General features: G+C 44.1%; 1 protein-coding gene across 1 annotated transcript in view; it reads right to left on the reverse strand.

Annotated features, from left to right (window-relative positions):
* Positions 1-1,439: 1,439 nt before the first annotated feature.
* Vvl (ventral veins lacking) overlaps positions 1,440-19,187 on the reverse strand; it is a 45,165-nt gene continuing 27,417 nt past the window's right edge. The window contains exons 2-3 of the mRNA XM_077407616.1: positions 5,064-5,325; positions 1,440-1,620 (exon numbers count right to left, since the gene is read on the reverse strand). The gene's annotated coding sequence lies outside the window, so the exon portion shown is untranslated. The remainder of the gene's footprint in view (positions 1,621-5,063; positions 5,326-19,187) is intronic.

Genomic DNA, 19,187 nt, shown 5'->3' on the forward strand with positions numbered 1-19,187 from the left:
CCCCCGTACGCGCGGGCACTCCTGGACCCCCCTTATGCAATCTACAGCAAGCCTCTGATCTGCCATAAAGTCATTTCATAACCCATCCCGAGGGTTAAAGTACCCCTCGAGTCCCAAATCCCGAGTTAAGTGCGAACCCACCGAGAGCTTCAAACTTTCGCGACACGATCTCTGGTCTCTTTCTTTCCCTCATTCCCCCGTCCGCCTTTCGCCTACCTTCGGTGTTATCTTTTGACAATTAAAGCTACAAAGCTGATACTCACTGAAAAGTTGCTTGAAAAGCGGCGCAGTCGATTATTTCTGCAACTTGCGGCAAACCGCGATACCCTGCGATAAGTTCTCTCTTATCTCGAAATAAGTAAGTAGATTTTTGTATTATTGATACGTCAGGAAATTTAAATACATATTTTCATGTCATTGTTGGAAATTTAATTAGAGCTTAGATTAGTTTGACCTTTCATATTAAGCTGTATATGCCCACGGTTGAGATAAAAATTGTGATGAAAATACCAATTCTCTAAGGAATTGACGTATTCTCTGTCTGCGAATAATACGACGTATTAATTTTACGATTCGACGGATAGCAGCTGAGATTTTCATCTACGATTAATTTCGACACTGACGTCCAGCACTATTACGCGAAGCCGAAGCCTGAACAAGACCGTGCATAAATTACAGGCTGTCTCGTAACGCGTTCGCGACGCAACGGGTTCCCGGCAGCTCGGGAGGAGAAGAAAAAACGCGGTGACACTTGCGTCGGAATTAAAAAGTAAAAGCTCGTTATAAATCAAACGTCTTGTCAGCGGGTGTGGCGGCTGGCCTTTAAGCTGCCGTGCGGGAGGGAGAAGGAGGAGGAGGTGGAGAACGGTGGTGGTCGGGGTGAAGGCGAAAACCCTTTCGTTAATTGCGCATCGCAGATGCCGGGCTATTGCAGGCGCTCTTTACGAGCCACTCCTCCCTCCCCGGTGCACCCGGTGAACGACCGTGGAAAAAAGCTGAGCTTCTTTGTAGCCGAGGAAAAGTTTGGGCCGTAAGCTCCGAAAGTGCCTTTAAAAGCGATTACGACCGTGCCTCGTAATCGTAACACGATCCGTTTACCGCGCGGAAAGGAGAGGAAGAGGAATTAAACGTGTTCGACAAATTTTTCACGGGACGCGTAAGTCCAGCGCCGAATTCCGAACGACTTCGGACGACTAATTAAACGGTGATTCGATGATTCGAATGAGACTTTATCCTTGGATCGCAGCGGTGAAGTAATTTTGTCACGACATTGACATTTTTTCTGAGTTACTTTTGGACTTTGTTAATTTGGCAATCCGATTGACATTAGAAATCTGAATCGACATACGATTCGTCCAATCATCAGAACTTGTATCCATTCGTATTTTTAAGTGCTTGGAACGTGGATGATTTCTCGGAAGAAAGCGAGACGGCAAATATACATAAAATAATGTATTTATTATAATACCCCACTTCGCTACAGCGATTAACATTGATTTAACACAACTTATACCGTAATTCTATATAATTATGTATTTCCACACACTGACACGATGCCTGGCTGGGACTGGATTCTGGAACGATTGCTTGCAGGAGGACGATGCGAGACAACTCTGTAAGCTAAAACACAAAGGCAAATGCTCTTATTACGGAGGTGGCTCGAGTATGGCCGGCGCTCAATTATTTTCGCGGCGAATTGGCGCGTGCTTTGGTACATGGAATCGCGAATATTTCTGCAACGGTGACGCTTTAGCTCATTACTGTCCCGCGGCACGACGCGGGGGAGGCACGCAAATAAAAAAGCGCGCGAGATCGAGCAGTTACGGGACCCCGAGATGTCGTCTTCGGGGGGTCCGACGGGAGAGTCGGTGGATATCTAAAGCGAGATCTCTTCTTCGCGGAGGAGGCTGCTCGGCGGCGGTGGAGAGAGAGAAGGTGGAGGAACCCTGGAGAAACGTTATTAATTGGCTACACGATAAAACAGTGTTAGTCCCCATTCGCTGTCCTTCGGCCGGACCCCCCTTGGCTTTTTCCTAAGATATGGGGCCACGCGACTTCCTCGCGCGCATGTGCGCGTGTGTACGTGCGTGCGTGTATCGCGAAGCTGGAGGTCCCGTGAGAATTACGAGGAAAAAGGAATCCCGAGGGCGCCGTGCGCGCACGACGGACGGACAACTCGTTTCCGGCGAAATTCCTCGCGCTGCAAAGAAACATGACACGGCACGATCTTCTTATACCTCCCCGACAAAAATAATGCCCGTGCATCGAATTGCGTCTAAAAAAGGTTACTATTTAATCGGACAACTAGATGTGAACGCAAGTACGATCTTCTCTTTCCTTACCGGAGCTGCGAAGATTTTTTTTTAAACAGAACAATAATTTTTCTATATGTACCGTAATTGCGGACAATATAGTGGGAAACTTCAACTCGTAAAAAAACTGTTGCGTAAGAGGTTTATTATTAATTAAAATTAATTTTTTATTATTTGAGACTATCTCATGACGTTGCACATCATAATCTTCGAGTTGCAGTGCGTATAATGCAATTGCCGCTAATCGCGGAGGAGACGAATTATTACGATAATTATCGAATGGAAATTAACGCGTACCACGATTCACATGCGCACACATTAACATTATTGAGCGTTAATTAAAAAGGCTACTGGACATATATGGGTCACTCTCGGTGTAAGAAGTCCTTGATTTGATATAATCCAGGTGCAATCAGTAATATGATAATAAATGCTACGCATTTATTCGAATATTTCATACGATGATAAATGCGAGATAACAGCAAGATGACAAGTATAATACATGCAATTGAGAATAAAATCCCTTTTTTTTTTAATTTATTTTCCATTTTTATTTATTTTTTTTTTTTATCAAAACATCCTTGACTGCCGTCATATCGATATCTCCTACCGTTTACCAATAAAATCTCATTTAGATTTATTCCCAATCGTTAAATATCATACATGTACATTATCATTAAATAGTGCAACTCGAATTTATCAAATAAAAATCTGCCATTAAGAAAGAGAGCATGCGTAAACACATGCTCAAATATTACATTGAGTATCATGTGCGTGCGCGTTTTGCATCTCTCTCGGCTCTCTCATTGAGATTATTACTTCTATTAATGTGCCATTAATTAAGGAGCGCGTGGAAAACGAGCGACGCGAAACGCGAGAGATACGAGCGTAGATGCGAGCGTCGATTCTAGTTCGATTTTAACGTGGAAAATGGAAGAATAGTACGCCGCGCAGCGGCACCAGGGGAATATATTCAAGATCCGCTGTTCTCTTATCCGCTTGTATCTTATCCGCCCCTTATAGCCCTCTTTCTCTATCTGTCGTCCTCCATGATTTTTTTTCCTGTTCTCTGCTTGCTACGCGACTTTCTTTCTCTCTTTTTCTTTTTTCCACCGTTCTATTCATGCTCTTCCCTTTTACATCGACAGTGTCTTCGCTTCACCCGTTATACACATATATACACCCGTTGTCGATAGGGTACATATATCGCATGTGTTTGGTGCTCCTATCGTTTCTCCTCCTCTCCTCCTCTATTTCCCTATCTCTCCCTCTCTTTCTCTCACCTTCCCTCTTTCTTTTTTTATTTCTCCCATATCGGTCCGTTCGCAGTTGTTGTTGCTGTTGTTGTCCCTCCCGCGGAAGAGGGAGCGAGCATGAGGGCTATAGGCCATAAGGGCTAACAAGGCGATTACTCATGCCTCCCATAAGAAGGAGTTACAAGCGGTTTCGAAGGTTTATTGCGGCAAATGGCGAAATTTGTACCTTGCTAACGATTGGCCGTCTTTTTTGCTTCTGTCACCCTCTCTCTCTCTCTCTCTCTCTCTCTCTCTCTCTCTCTCTCGTTTGCATTTTTTATCGTCGTGTATGCATCCCCGATATGCGCGACCCTCGCGATTTAGCGTCCGACGCATATAATTATGCATCAAACGTCAATGTATTCTGAAAACGAGTGACACCAGCCTGTCGATCGGAATGCAAACATATTTTATCGCGTCGCTAAAAAACTCTCACGCAGACTATTAAATATTTGCAGACGATCCATCAATCAAATATCGCGATAATCCTCAACGTAAAGCCGAATAACTTTTTTTTTAATCCAACAGAAGAACAAAGATAATAAAAAAAAAAACATGTCGAGATAGCTATAAAATAACTAGTAGGGAAGACCGGGGCTCGTTGGCACCGTTTTCACAATTTCGACATTTGAGTTTTTATAAAACTAATTATTATGATTAAACAGTACTAATATGATAGAGAGAACCTTTCTCTACATTTTCATGCTAGGAACGCTTCTGTATACTGTATAGTTTCTTTGTAATAAGTGAAATACCAACATGCTGCATTGTAGCCAACTTGCCCCGATAGTAGACTATTTTAGATGTAGCTTTCTTCATCATAAAAATATATCTAGCTTCTATCCAGCATTGTAGGTAGCAAATCACATGTTCAAACAAGTCTCACGCGCGCGGCAACAGTCAAGCTAAGCGTGTCTTGATATGAGCCAACATACCTCATCCCTACATACGTTTTATTTCAGTCATTTTATTACGATAAATTACTGTTGTTAGTCAAAATAACATGTCGTATAGTAACAGAAACTTTTCTTTTAACTAATGATACGTTACTTTGATTTACTTCTCAAGCTGAAGAACATTAATATGATATTTTGAGAAACGCTCGAAAATTTACTTGCCACCTCTTGAATCAGAGTTTTCTCTTTTTCTATTGTAATACTTGTCTGATTAAAATAAAACTTTGGGAAAAGTACCTACGTCATATAAGAGATATTTTTGTGATAACTTTTCCATTGTTTCTTTCGCTATAAATACATAAACGGAACGCATTGCCAACTTGCCTCTTGTGCCAACGAGCCCCGGTCTCCCCTATTTTCTTCATTTTTCATTGTAACATTCAAAATTTTGATTGGTATATTGTGTCTCGGTATTATGTGGCATTCCTGACTTTCTCCAATCCAACAATCTTACATTTTAATGGTAAGGATTCTCGCAGTATGATAATAAAATGTCTCACCTCAAATCCGACGATATTTAGGCCCGCCCGAGTGTCCTGACTGCGCGCGATCGACGGACGACTCATCCTGGACGTCCCGAAAGTCCTGACGACCGATCCTTGACGGCTGGATGGTTCTTCGGGGGCCCCGACTAAGTCCGGCAGAGCGGCGGCGGCGGCGGTGGCGGCGGCAGAAGCGGCGGCCAGGCTGGTGAGCCGATCATCGAGTTTGGTGTATCCGAAAATGGGTCCGCGGGACGATCGGCGATCCGAGGGCAGGAAACTGCAATTTCGCAAAGTAGGGCCTTAGGTTGGGATCCGTCTTTATTCCGAGGTCAAATTCGCGGCCCACTTGTGCCGAGGAAGGGGAACGGGACCCCTCTCGGTTCCGTTCCCCCTCACGCCCCCTTAAATCCCGTCGGTCGGCCTACGGCAGCTCGAGCTCCGGCAAGCTCTAATTAGATTTTAAGTGAGAAATTGAGCCTGCCGGCAATTTTAAGGAAGCCGAACACACCGCCCTGATTAATATCATTATGTGCGCGTTCGCTTGTTACACTGTAGGGCCCACGAGATGGAATCCGCGGATATATACAGGCAGATGCAAAACTCCTTTGTAATTCAATATAGCTTGCTGCTCGGTGAAATATATATATGTTTTTTTAATATAAATCGCTATTAAACTATTATTCTCGAAAATTATCTTTTAAAAAAAAATTATGTTGTAATCTATTCTGCATGTTACCGTATATCGCGTAAATTGATTTTCTAATTTATGTAGAGAATAACTATCTATGTGCCGTATACATAATAAATATGCTTAATGATGAAGAATCAGAGCCTGTACTTCGATCGCTGAAAAATGTTAACGAACCTGTTATGCCGTTGTAACGATTACGACGATCAAATAAATATGAATCTTGGAGCGTGCTATAACAAAATATGAAGCGACTCTCGCGCGATCGCCGAGAGATAGCCAGTGGCTTCTCGTCCCGGTGCCCGAAGGACGAAAGGCGGAAGAGCAGCGGTGAAGAAAGACTCTCGCCGAATAGCAACGGGAGCGAGGAAAGAAGATATGCCATTACAAACGCTTATTTTCGGGTAATCGTGCGCGGTGCCATGAAAGGAACAACTTGCAATTATCATTGTTGTGGATGCATCGGCCGCGTCTCGGGCAGTATCTCCTCTTTTTTTCCTTTTACCTCGATTCCCTCCTTCTCTGCCCAGAGGCGACGCTAATTTTTTGCGTTTTGAAGAAACGAGGCCCTGTTGTCCACGATCACCTCGCCGCGCGTTCCCCGACACGCAAATCATTGCGTATTGGTACGCAAATTTCGATACGTGCATTGAAAGTGGCCCGGTAAAAGTACAATCAGAGGTAAAGTAATTTGAACGGTTGTTTTCACACACACCGTAGACGAATAATCGAACAAAAATTTACTCTGAACTTATAATTGAAAAAGTTATTGAGAATGTATAACAAAATCGTATTTTTGTTAAACAAATCTCAAACACAGGTGGCAATTTCTCTCTTCCTCCGCGCTAAAATCACGAAAATCGCGAATGCAAATCGCGAATCAAACCGCGACAATCTCTCACCAAAACGAAAGGTACAAATGCGATGTTAAATAAGCGTAACGAGCATTATTGCTACACATTTGCTTTAATGACCGTCAGCTGACTCGGCGCTACCAATATATGCCGATTATATATATTATCTAACCGTTTTTAAACAGTATATAATCATTACTATTATATTAATCGTATCATTATCAAGTATAATCGCATGGGCGATGAATTAGAAGAGACTAGCCTGAGACGAGTCAGTTACCGTTTTTATAATGAAATAGTGAGTCCGTACTATTAGCACGATTCAGCGGTGGAATATTTTTACATAAATCTTCATCTTCAACGTAATCGACGTGTGCGGCTGCACAGCGCGCGGCGGCCCTGTTACTGTTGAATGCCGATGACGCTGTCGTTAGCGCAGGACGATCAAAATCATTAGTCTCTCGGCAAAGAGCCGTCATTAGCACAACATTAAACGGTTATTAAGGCGTGCACACGGAAAAATGTGATTTGGCGGGGGCGAATAAATTAGACGAGAAAAAAAAGGCCGCGGCGCGTTTACTATTAATCACCGACAGGCCGTTCGATGCCCGGCTCTCGTCCGTAGAGCCTCGTTTTATATATCGATTTCTGATTCAGTGCTTTGTTTATACTCGTCGTTTTGATAGCCGACCGTCGCGAGTTTAACGACACCGAAGTGTCGTGGCCGACACGCCGTTCTTGATTGGAGTCGCATAAATAAATGGACGTAATCGCCGTTTGTTACCCTCCCGCTAATTAAGCCTCGAAGTTCACGAGTGCCCTCGTTGACGTTCGTGTAATATCGACCGCGCGAATTTGATCAAAGTAATATCTCGATGCAAATCGTATTAAAATTATAATAATTTAAGTTTTTAAAATTCCTAGACGAAGACGCATGGAGATTTCCGAATCTTAACAATTCGAGTGAATCATCCTGATCTGATCGCAGGTCGAGAGAAATGATATCTTTCCGAAAGAAATTCGTCACGGTGATTACGTAAATGCCATTACGGAAACGTCGTGCGTGCGTCCGGTTTCATTTCGTAAAAGAGTGGGCATAATGAATGTGCGCGGTGGCACCGCGGTCGAGTAGACTTTACCCTCTTCGAAACCGATGCGACGCGAGCGGCGATCATCGCGCGCTATTCATCAGCCGCGCTCTTTTACCACCGGCGTGACGTGCCGTGGCTAATGGCACCTCTAAAGCGCCAGACAGCGACGATAATCCCGACGTTCCACTCCACGGGCACCCCTCCTATGTGTACACGATTTCCCGAAATCCTCGTGCGGGCGTCACGCGTATCACCTGTCGTCCACGCGCGCTGGCGCGGCGGGCACGCAAACGCAAAAAAATGTGTTAGCATGCAGGTAGCACAATTCTCGATGACTTAGTGAGGTTTGACCTATACAACTCGATCCTTTCTGCAGGAACATGTGCCGAGCTCCTGGTCCCTGAATAATTTCTTGGACTATACGAACAATTATAAATGTGTATTGATATAGGTATCTCCTTCTGCTTTTTTACCTATATAATTTTTCTAAAAAAATTATTTTGTCAAGTTTCGTTGTCTTTACCAAGATTTGAATACGTCGGGGCGAGAGGAGGTCTTGTAATCTCTTTCTCTCTCTCATTTTTCTGCATTTTAATTCTGGGTACGTGATCTCGTGCAGATTACGTAAATAAAGTTGTTAACGCAAAAAACGGGGAATTAAAGTTATAGTCCCTCGAAATTAATGCGAATAAATCAGCAGTTATAAATTATTGCACGTATGGGAGATTTATTACGTTAGGAATAATTATATAATTCAACACGTTCAATGGTGCATAAATTTTGCGTGACTTGCCGCGTGATCGCACGAAAAAAGAAATTAGGTATGCATAATCCCCTTATGTTATTGTCGCGGCCGGATAATTCATGCGGTACTAAACGTGTTAATTAATCCAACGTATCAAGATTTAAAAGAGTAAATAAGCAGCTAGAAGCCCTAAATTTCATCGCTGCGTGGTTAAATAATAAATAAACGACAAGGATAAATATCGCATATCAAGTAGTTCGTATACCTTGAACGCGAGTAAAAAATGAGCCAGGAGGTTCCCACTTAACCGACTTAATTAATGACCAAATCCATCATCGGGACGTTCCCACAATGATGTAGAAGACCGCCTGCCAAGTAAAGCCTGCGTGCAACCCTTTTTCTCAACAACCAACCTCTTTTCACGCGTATTGCGAAGTAGACAAAACCGCGACGCAACTGGCTGGCCAGTCCACCTTTCCGGAACGAAGATCTCCACCGTCGTCACCTATAACGGTCATTCAGGACCGTTTCAGGAGGCTGAACTCGATTCCTAAACTGGATTTTGACAACACCTCGACGAAACATCTCGAAACGAGGATGAAGAGCGCGATCCCTAGTTAACGTGAGATCGCAACGGAGATCCTTCTTCCGGTGGGAAGTGCTCGAGAGTCATCGATTCATATATATATAACTCCAATCATAAATTATTAATTCCAATCTAAATTCTTAATATCAATTATTAATTAAGAATCTAGTGCAAACTTAAGGAAGGTCGAAAGCCAAGATACGACGTCTCGGCAAATCCTAATCACACATCTCAAATTAATCTCACATTCTCTGACACGTCTTCATTTAGAAAATCTCGAATTAGCTCGGTCCACACGGATGAGATGGAAGGCCGGTGTATCGATGTCGCGACGAGACTGTTGTCTTTGGTATCAAGTCATCAGGAGCGCGTGCAAGCCGGCCGCCGCCCTCGTCCGATGATAAATGATACGTTGAAATCTAGCACGGTTGGAACCGTCCAGCGGCGATACGGCGTGAAACTTCCTTCCCGGCGAACGAAAGCGCAGGAGAGGAGAAGAGAGGTAAAAAAAAAAGAAATCAGGAAAGAAAGAGAGATAGGGAGAGAAGAGAAGAGTCTGAGAGAGCGACGAGTGCCTGCCCTAGTGTTCTGCGCCGCGTAGTGACCGGTAACCGGTGGTGACCAGTGAGAGAATCCCAGAAAGCCGAGAGCCAGTCTTGCAGACTCCCGAAGGCTAGAACTCCTAGGGAATCCAAGGCAAAACCGGTCCAGTCGGATCCGGAGCACCCGCTGGTCAGTCCGGGCTGCCGACTATCCTCTACCTGATCTTCCTTCTTCTCTTCTCTCTCTCTCTCTCTCTCTCCCTCTCTTTCTCCTTCGCCGAAACGACCTCGCTCTCTCAAGCACTCGAATGCGTTTATCCAGCGCTCCTGAAAGCGTGGTGGACAAAGCGGAGAAGGACCCGAACACGCTCCGCCGCCTGTCGAAAATCGATATTTCATGTAATTATTCGCACGGTGCGCAAGAGAAATTCGCCGCAGCCTCTCCGTCGTTGTCGTCGCTACTCTCTCGAGGTCGGAAGAGCGAGGCGGATTCTCATTGTCGTGTAACCACCACGCTCTTACGTAACGGAAAAACATTCACGGAGAGAAAGGGAGGGAGAGAAAAAAGAGACAGAGGGAGAGAGAGAGAGGGAGACAATCCTTACAGTTTGCGAGAAGCATTTCAAAATACCAACGATATGACAGATGTGGCTCGAACTAACTCGCGGCTAACTCTTCCTTTCACTCCGTCCTCGTCCGCTAGCGCAATATATTTTTCAAGCGCTCGCTCACGACGTCTCCGCTAACATTTCTTGCACTTTTTTTCCGAGCACGCGATAAATTCCGTGACGAACTTCATAAATCTCCCAGATGAGTCAATAGAATGTTATCGCGTAGATATCCGTTTCACCTTAGATCCTTCTTTTCCCGGCGTGTAAAAGATACGTGTCTCATATACGTTGTTTGATAATCACGCGTTATTTCCCCGTTTTAATTAATACCTTTCACGTAGCTACGTACATTGCGCTCGTTATCGAAAAAGAACCACGTATCCTTTGACAAGGAGCTTGGATTTCTGACTTTGAACAATTCCGCCGCGTCCCTATACCTCTGTCAGCACAATCAGGCCGATGTTGTCCGGTAGCGTGACAGTCCGATATAACCGATCGACGAAGGCTCCCGCGAGCGAGGACGCGACGGTATGCGGTAACAACGTATAACGCTAAGATAGTATCTCGATATGGGAGAGAAAAAATCGAGCGTCGCGGACGTCGATGACGTGATTAGGATGGAACGTCGTCGTCGTTAGCTCACGCCCGTGACGAATCACCCCGTGGACTATGCGGATTCGCCCTGTCTTTCTCTCTCTCTCTTTCTCTCTTCCAAGGCTCTTCCGAGACTATAACGGAGGAGATGACAAAAGGGCCACCGGTATATGTAAGGGCGGGCCGCGTGATCTTCCCGAGGGCGCACCCGTTATGATCGATCCTGCGCGATCGATCTGTCACTATTAGATTCTAAGGTGGTGAAGCCCCACACGCTGCTGCGAAAGATTGGGAAGCAACTTTTAAGTTTTGCCTCGTCAGGAGCGAGTGTATAATGCCGTATTACCAACAATCATCGATATCTTAATTATTTAAGAATATCCTATATAACTTGGCAAATTTTCGTAATGATTTTGACGTATGCGGGTTTAGCAACGTGCATCGTGAAGACAACGTCGTGGAATATTACAACAGGCCACGAGCAGTTCTAGAACTCAACGAACGTGCGTAGGTAGTTGGCGATCTGCGCGCTCAATACATTCCCGAGGACTACGATATTAACTCAAGTTCGCGTAAATTAGAGGGGGAACGAGGCGAGAGAAACGTAGTCGCCAAGCTCCATATCTCGAGGCCGCAACGAGGCCGGGGTTCTCACAGGAAACGGCCGAGATGATCGTCGAATGGAGAAGGTGAAAATCGGAACGTGCTTAACGAAGGGTATAAAGACATCGACAAGTGACGATAAAGCGCGAAACGAACCGACGGGGCTCCGCGAGTTGTTAAGTCCGCGAAGTTATCCGCACCGGTTATCCGCACGTTTTACCTTTTGGCTTTTTAATCCTCAATCGGTCGATCGGCCGTATCTCGCGCCCTCGCGGACACTCACATCTGGAAACCTTACACCGGATTGTTCCATTCTCGCGTCCGCGAGCATGGCGAATATTTTTCACGATAATACAGAAGACAAGAGCGCAGTTAAACTCTCTCTGATCTCGGGTTGTTACAAGTGCAGTTTACAATAACGATCGCTCTACCAGATATCACTATGTTATCGCGAATAAACGCATGTAATACACGACTCCGGTTATTAACGCGATTTCCGATTCTTACGGAATCCACATTATTTCTGGCTGTACAAATTCTTTCACAGGGTAATAAGAGATATGTCGATTTTTCTCGAAATGATTTTTCTGTAAAGCACAAATATCCATGTGAGAATAGACAAGACCAAAAAATATAATAAAATTTCAGGAATTCAGCATTTGTGCCATGACATAGATTTATGTTCCAAAATTGTCAGAACAGCTTGATGATTGAAATTTGTTGAAGAAGCACGTACTCCTTAGAATTTAGAAAGTACGAAAATTTCGTACGATCCCTACCTTTTGAAAAAAATACGAACGGAATACCGGAAGAAGAGAAGGAGGGGTGGAGGAAAAAGACCGACGTTCCAGACCTTTTAAACAAACCATCAGGTCTCGCCCGATAGACACTTCTATGGCACGCTCGAGTTCTCGCAAGGCAGAGAGATCCGAAAAAGATCGTGCCACCAATCGTTCTCGTAGGATTATACGTCTTCTTTGCCCTCCTGTCCGGCCACCGGCCTGTTCCCTTCACCTCAGTTTGTCTCACCAGGTTGCACTACCCCTCCTTCAACTTCACAACCACGACGATGTAATCGGCACGTACGTATCTTTAAGCGAAGGTTTGCCTGCGTGGTGAGAGATACCCCTTGCTCTACGATAGTGGCTCTCGCTTTCTCTCCCGATGTAAAATGAGGGACGCGCGAATGAGGGACCGGGGCCGAAAGCGAGCGCTCCCTTTGAACCTTGCCAGAGTTCTGCGCCTCGTGCGCCTGCTCACGCCAAGAGATTGGAGCTAGAAGTTCTTAGCGAGAAAGAAAGAAAGAAAGAAAGAGAGAGAGAGAGAGAGAGAGAAAGAGAGAGAGAGAGAGTTCTCCCAGAAGCTGTCGGTCGTGAAGCAAGATGCCGGCAACTCTTTGACGCGCCATTGTAACGTCCATTATTATTCAGATTCACCTTGTTTGGACTCCATATTTTGTCGTATGCACGACGTCCAAGGCCGTCGAGTTCGTCGCGCGCCCAGTAGCAATTTATATTACAGAAAGTATAGTAAATCCTTTCACGACCTGACGCTTCCTATAAGGATTTTGACTGTTTCCTAGTAGCCTAACTAAAGAACAAGATTTTAGAGAAAAAATCGCTTATGCTTTTCTATTATCGTAAATGTTCTTTTCTAATAAAATTAAACATGAGAAAACATTTAGAAAATGTTTCCGAAGAGAATAATCGTTCATGAAACCGAGCCGCGTTCTCGATATCTTAACGAGGCATAATTAAACGGCGGAAGATACGAAGCGACTATCGATGCCGGCGAGCATATAGCCACTGACACGATAATTACCGCTGTTACGACTTAGCAAACGTCGTATTTAACAGGTAAATGCCGTTCGCCTACTAATCGCGCGAGGAAAAGCCCTATTGATCGATCGCATTCGGTGCATCCTACACGTTGCGCCTCCGTGTAGCTCTTTTTTTTATCGCTATTACATTTCCCATGGAATCTCTTGTAACGGTCGCTCGTATCCGACGACTCGTTACGGTTATTGTTATAGTTAGCCGATATTAGAATCAATATTCAAGGGCCACTGCAATTTGTATCTATTGGCAGCAGGCTTTTAATTCACTCGGAACTGTGACAATTGTGCGCTCGATTAAAAGAAAAGTTTGTATGTGACAGAAATGTTAACACATTCAGTTTACGTTGGACATATTTACGGCGGATATTATTCCTAAATTCTTTCGAATTTAACGAGACAAAGGTTTATTTCGAGCAAATACAATTACCTCTGACGAGCTATTTTGTCACGAAAAGCCATATGATTACTCGTCGTCTTCTTTATTCCTTCTCATAAAGGAATGCTGGCCTGTAACGCATCAAATGCGCTTACCTGCCAGCCATGTAATCCTGTAAGCACCCTTTAATACGCTCCGCAGGCTCCATTGTCGCCCGATCTTAACTTCTATGGATTATAAACTATTTTTATTTGGTATTAGCGTTTTGCGCTCGCTACTTTGTCTACTTCTCTCATGACCCCCGCTGCGCGTGCGAAAGACCGAATGTTTTTGTTCTACAAATCCGATAAAATGCTATAGTTGTATCGCCGTCGATGGTATAAACATCGACGGAAAAGAAACTTCCCTACGATTGACAATTAAAATATTCGTTTGATTTTTAACCCGGGAATTAACAAATTTTTACGCGGATCAAGGTTCGAAACGAGGAGATATAAATTTGTCAAAATTTTATAAGGTTTTAACTCACACATACGTTCAATAAATAGAAATTCCAATAATTTCTTTCGTAATGATCACGTGTCTTATAATTGATAATGTCTCATTAATAATTTTGTAATTAATAATATTCTAAAATGTGAACATCGTTCGAATATCCGCTATCGTTTGAGCAACATTTTACAAACGACTGATTCTCGCGTGTCGAGATGCAAGTAGGAACGTTATGAACGACCGTAAGAATTTTTTTTGGCAATAAATATCCTTCGGTGTGAGCTTTATCGCTACGTGTGCCAGCGAAAAAAAAAATGAATATCGCGAGCGCGTACATCCCTTTTGCCTTGGACCATACCTGGGCGATGCATGGATAAAGCTGGATCCATAATTCCTCTTTCTCTTTTCCCTCTTGCGCGTACCATCCGTAATTAATGAACACCGTGTAGAATAGGGAGAATTATTGCACGCTTACGGGCGCGGGGTTCTTCTTTTATGGAAAGACCGAGATCGAAATCGTGCCCACCAGATACAAGCAAATTTATGCTCGTTCTCGTAATACGGAAAAAGGAATGAATTATCGAAGTCGCGTGATCGGCTACCGTGATAATTGAATAGCACGTTATTTACTCACACCGAAATTCGCGGCCGTTCGCGAAATTACCCCGGTATAACCGCTTAAGTAAATCGGGCCTAGCGTTGAAGCTATATAATTAAGATAGAACATTGTAAATTATTTTATCAAAAAATAATAACTGGTGTTTTAAGCTATTCAATTTTAATCACACATTATGCGACAAAAATAAATCTCGTTCCTTACCTATAATGTTATATATTACAAGAGAGCATATATTTTGGTGTCGGCAATTTGCATGAGTTCAATGTTCATCATTACAGGTTCTCAAGCATATTTATTTAAGAGCCAATGACTTCCCGCAAGGTCTCTATCGAAAAAACATTACTTCAAAGAATTTGTACCATCGAGACGTTTCAATAAAAATGCCATTTCATGGCAAACAAGTTGCGATTGCAAAGTTGTGTCAAGGAGGAGGCAGCATCTTTCGACTTGGAAATCGAGCAGCCTGGACGGTTTTCCGGTGGAACACTGGGCGTGGACAGCTGCATCGTAGACCCCCGTAAACGGCGGTCTCCCCACAGCGTGGATGAAACTACGACGACGTGTGCCATCGAGAGCGCGGAAATGCGCTCGGACAAAAACTATGGATCGCGCACAATGGCCGCATTGTGACGGTGTGTATCCACAAAAGGTGTCGATCGAAGCGGGAGAACAGCCAACGCGGCCCCGTGCCAAAAATCGGCTCGGAAAACCTGGCGAAACGTGCTCCATCATTTCACATCGGAACGGCGATAATAAAGGGACCGCGTGCCCAATGACGCATCGGCTTTTCTCTCCTTAATAGTTACATTTATATAAGAAATACGTATCTTTTTCACTGTAAAGAAAAAAAAGGCTCAACCGGTTTCCATCCTTTAATCGTGTATTGCATAATCGAAATTGATAAGATCGTCTGTCGTTTTACACATAACGATAGAAGTATAGCCAATCAAGGTATAACGGGAAGAAAAAGAGAAGTAATGGATAAATAACGAGAAACGTGTTAAAACCCCGACTGGTTAATTGCGACGGTAATCTCGGACTCTTTTTGAAAATTATAGAGGTTAACAATGAGCATATTAAATGATACCGTGAATTAATTTCTATTTAATCACACGCTCTTTCATGTAATAAACACGACGTGCGTTCAGAGAGGCGAGAGAGGGGAAAAATAATTTGCGGAAATAAGCGGCATGCCGGCGCCTAATCAGGAAAATCTACTACGTCTATAGAAGGAAATGTCGCTCTATACGCTCTCGCAATTACATTTCATGGAATACATTTCCGAGTTCGCACGTGGTGTGATAGCGCAACGATACGATGAAATTGCTTTATAGTTACACCTTCATGATTCTATTCTGCGAATGTGTATAGACAAAAAACTGGTTAATTATTACGTGGTTAATTTTGCAAGTGTTATATTAATCGCATTAATATAATAACATATCAATAATGACAATAATATAATGGAAGATATTTTTTTGTACAAAAATCCGACGTGTTACAATTATTTATTATTAGGTGAAAATCGCATTAATTACGCACGTTATAAAGTAAAACGAACTAGTCACCGTTTTTTTCTTTGCGCAACGCAAATGACGAAACAGCGGCAAGAACCAGCCTCGATAACATAAATCCCGAAGCAACGATTGGAAAATCACCGGCGCGAAACTACCGCGCTAGACCGCAGTCGATTAATCTAAGGACGCGACTCCGCCGTTTGCAACTTTATCGCCGATGTTGTGACTCACGACGATCTTCGTCGCACGCTATTGCACGAGTCACGAATCCGCGATGAGTCTAAGTGGACGATCCTTGGTCACGGAAGATCGCCCAGGGAAACCGCGCAGAGATCGAGGAAGATATCTCAAGCCTGTGTTGTACACGAGAGTGTCGAGAGTGCTGGGAGCGCGATCGTCGATCGTAACGTTACGACTTGAGTCGGAGAATTAAGAATTGCAGTAATGAATAATAAGGGACTAATGTTCGATAGTTTTGCCTTCTAAAAATGCAATTGCAGTCGTTGAAAATTGTACAATATTACCAGACAATGGCCAGCACGAGAAAAATAATGGACAAACAAAAGCTCCCGGGGGGTTATCCTGAGTGCGCACTCTCGAAAATCGAGAGTGCGCACTTGGAAAAATTCCCGATGGCGCCATGGATCGGCGCGCGAGCCCCGCGATTCTGCCTCCCCTTATTTATAACGCAAACAAAGGTGACAAAGAGCTGATACGCTGCATGCAGGGATGCGCTCGCTCCCTTTCTTCCTACGTTTCGCCGGTCGAGAAAAAGAGAGAGAGAAAGAGATAAAGAGAGTTTCTCACCTACCATATTGTTACCGCCGCTAATGCTACCGGACAACAATGCGGCCGCGTCCACATTGCACGCGTCCGACCGCTAATTCCTCACGTTTTCTCTCACCCCTCCCTGCTTCGATACATCACAGCTTCTCCTCACCCTACGTCTCTCCTACCCCTCGAACGAGATCTGACTATACCATCCTGGAATTGGATTTCAGGAGGCCGCTGTGAGTTTTTGCGAACCATTCTCTCCATCTGCTCGACACGCGCTTCCGCGTCTCGTGTTTCGCAAAATAAAGCCTGTACATATGTAAAAAATACAAAGGAAAAACATCTTTCGAACATCTCGAAGATACTGCGATACTTGGAGATACTGTTAAGCAGATTTAATCAAGTACCTTAAACGTAAAAATCTACTCTCTCATGGAATTCCTATATATGATGTTGATTTATATACTTTTGTAAAAGTAAATGATCTTACATTGTCGAGTAAGTAATAATATCGTTGATAAAAAATGAAGTGCGAGAGGCAGCAAAAAGCAAAACATCCAGAAAGTGTAGAACATCTATGGAAGGCCGATGTGTTCACGAAAGCTTCTATCGATGCGATGGAAATGCAAATCTTACGGCAAATCCTCTTGAGGATGAGTGCGCGCGCGCAAGAGAAAGAGAGAGAGAGAGAGAGAGAGAGAGAGAGAGAGAGAGAGAGAGAGAGAGAGGGCTGGCAAGTGTAAGAAATTGAGTTCCAGTGAGAAGAACTTGAGCACTCCCTGGTAGTTTTTCCTTTAACGGAAGGTCGACTGTTTCTCGTTATACACGGAGAGACAGTGTAAAACGTGATAAGACATTTTTGGAAAATTAAAACGAGATACACGTACATTACCCATGTACTTCGTAAATAATTAGATAAATTCAATATGCTTACCATTAATCATTCCTAATGTACTCTTTAATTCAATTACACCTACAGTACTAAATCGGTAGTAAAACAGAAAACAGCGTAGATCCTTGTTATACCGCATATATTAGAGATAAGGGTACTCGCGGCTTTCGATTGCTCTCGTAAAGAGAAACGAGGAACGAAGATCGAAAAAGAGGAACGGAAGAGGAGAACGCGCCCTTTTTTCCACAGGTAAATATTTCGTCGCTATCGCGGTTTAGACGATTTAATGGACGGCCATTAAATTTGTCAGCAGGTTCCGCGCTCGGAATTCGTGCTCGATTCCCCCCGGGGGTCGGTGGTCACCCCCCGCGGCCGAACGGCGGGCGTAGCGCGGCGAGCCCGTTTATCGTGCCACCCGGTACATTCGGTAGCCGGGTACGCCGATAGTGTGTACCTGCTGCATCCGAGTGCTCGGAGGCCCTTTCTATCTCTATCTCTCCCCCGTTGGAAATTTGCATGGCATTTACATCCGATTGCGGCGCAACGCAGACTGAAAACGGCAAGCATGGTCGTGGCCGTGGTGGGACCCGGAGATGGGAAAAGGAAGGGCGCGAGGGGGCGAAAGGCGAAGGGCGAAGGGAACCGACGGGGTTGACCGGTCCCCTCTCCTCGCCAGCGAAGGCGCTGGGACGCGTAGGTGCACTTACGTCGGAATTAGACATTATTTTAGCCACTTAACTCCGACGCGTGCACCGGCTACGTTTCAGCGACTCCTTCCGTCCAACGAGCTGCGTTTCGCGCCCGGCTAAGTGCTGTTTACGAGACAGACGAGCCAAAGAGGGATCGAGGGGAGCCACGTCCCGTCGTTCGACTGGGAAAAAGATCGTTTTGCTCGGTAAATAATCCTGATTTCAATCCGATGGATGTTTATGCATGAATCGTCGAATGACACGAGTGAGTTAAAATGTAAATTATATTTTCTGAATTTTGGAACAAAAACGAAAATCGGACTTGCGTGTCAATGGCAAATAGTTGATATAAAATTTACTTTACATTACTACATAATTTATTTTTACTATAATTTTATAAAAATTAAGTTGTAAAATGTCCATTTTGTGCGATAATGAGACGAGTAATTAATGGCACGTGTCTAAAAACAATGTAGAAAAAAAAGAAGATATCTACATTCCCAGATAAAATGAATATTGCCGTCATCGCGCGGATAAGAAACGTTTACTCACGAGCGAAATTAACAGATGATCGTAAATTTCTACCACGAGATTGTACGCGATTTCTGTAACTACGTACCAATATCAAT

This window comes from Temnothorax americanus, unplaced genomic scaffold (genome assembly GCF_048541705.1).
Source record: "Temnothorax americanus isolate GAGA-0224 unplaced genomic scaffold, ASM4854170v1 Scaffold23, whole genome shotgun sequence".
Lineage (NCBI taxonomy): Eukaryota > Metazoa > Arthropoda > Insecta > Hymenoptera > Formicidae > Temnothorax > Temnothorax americanus.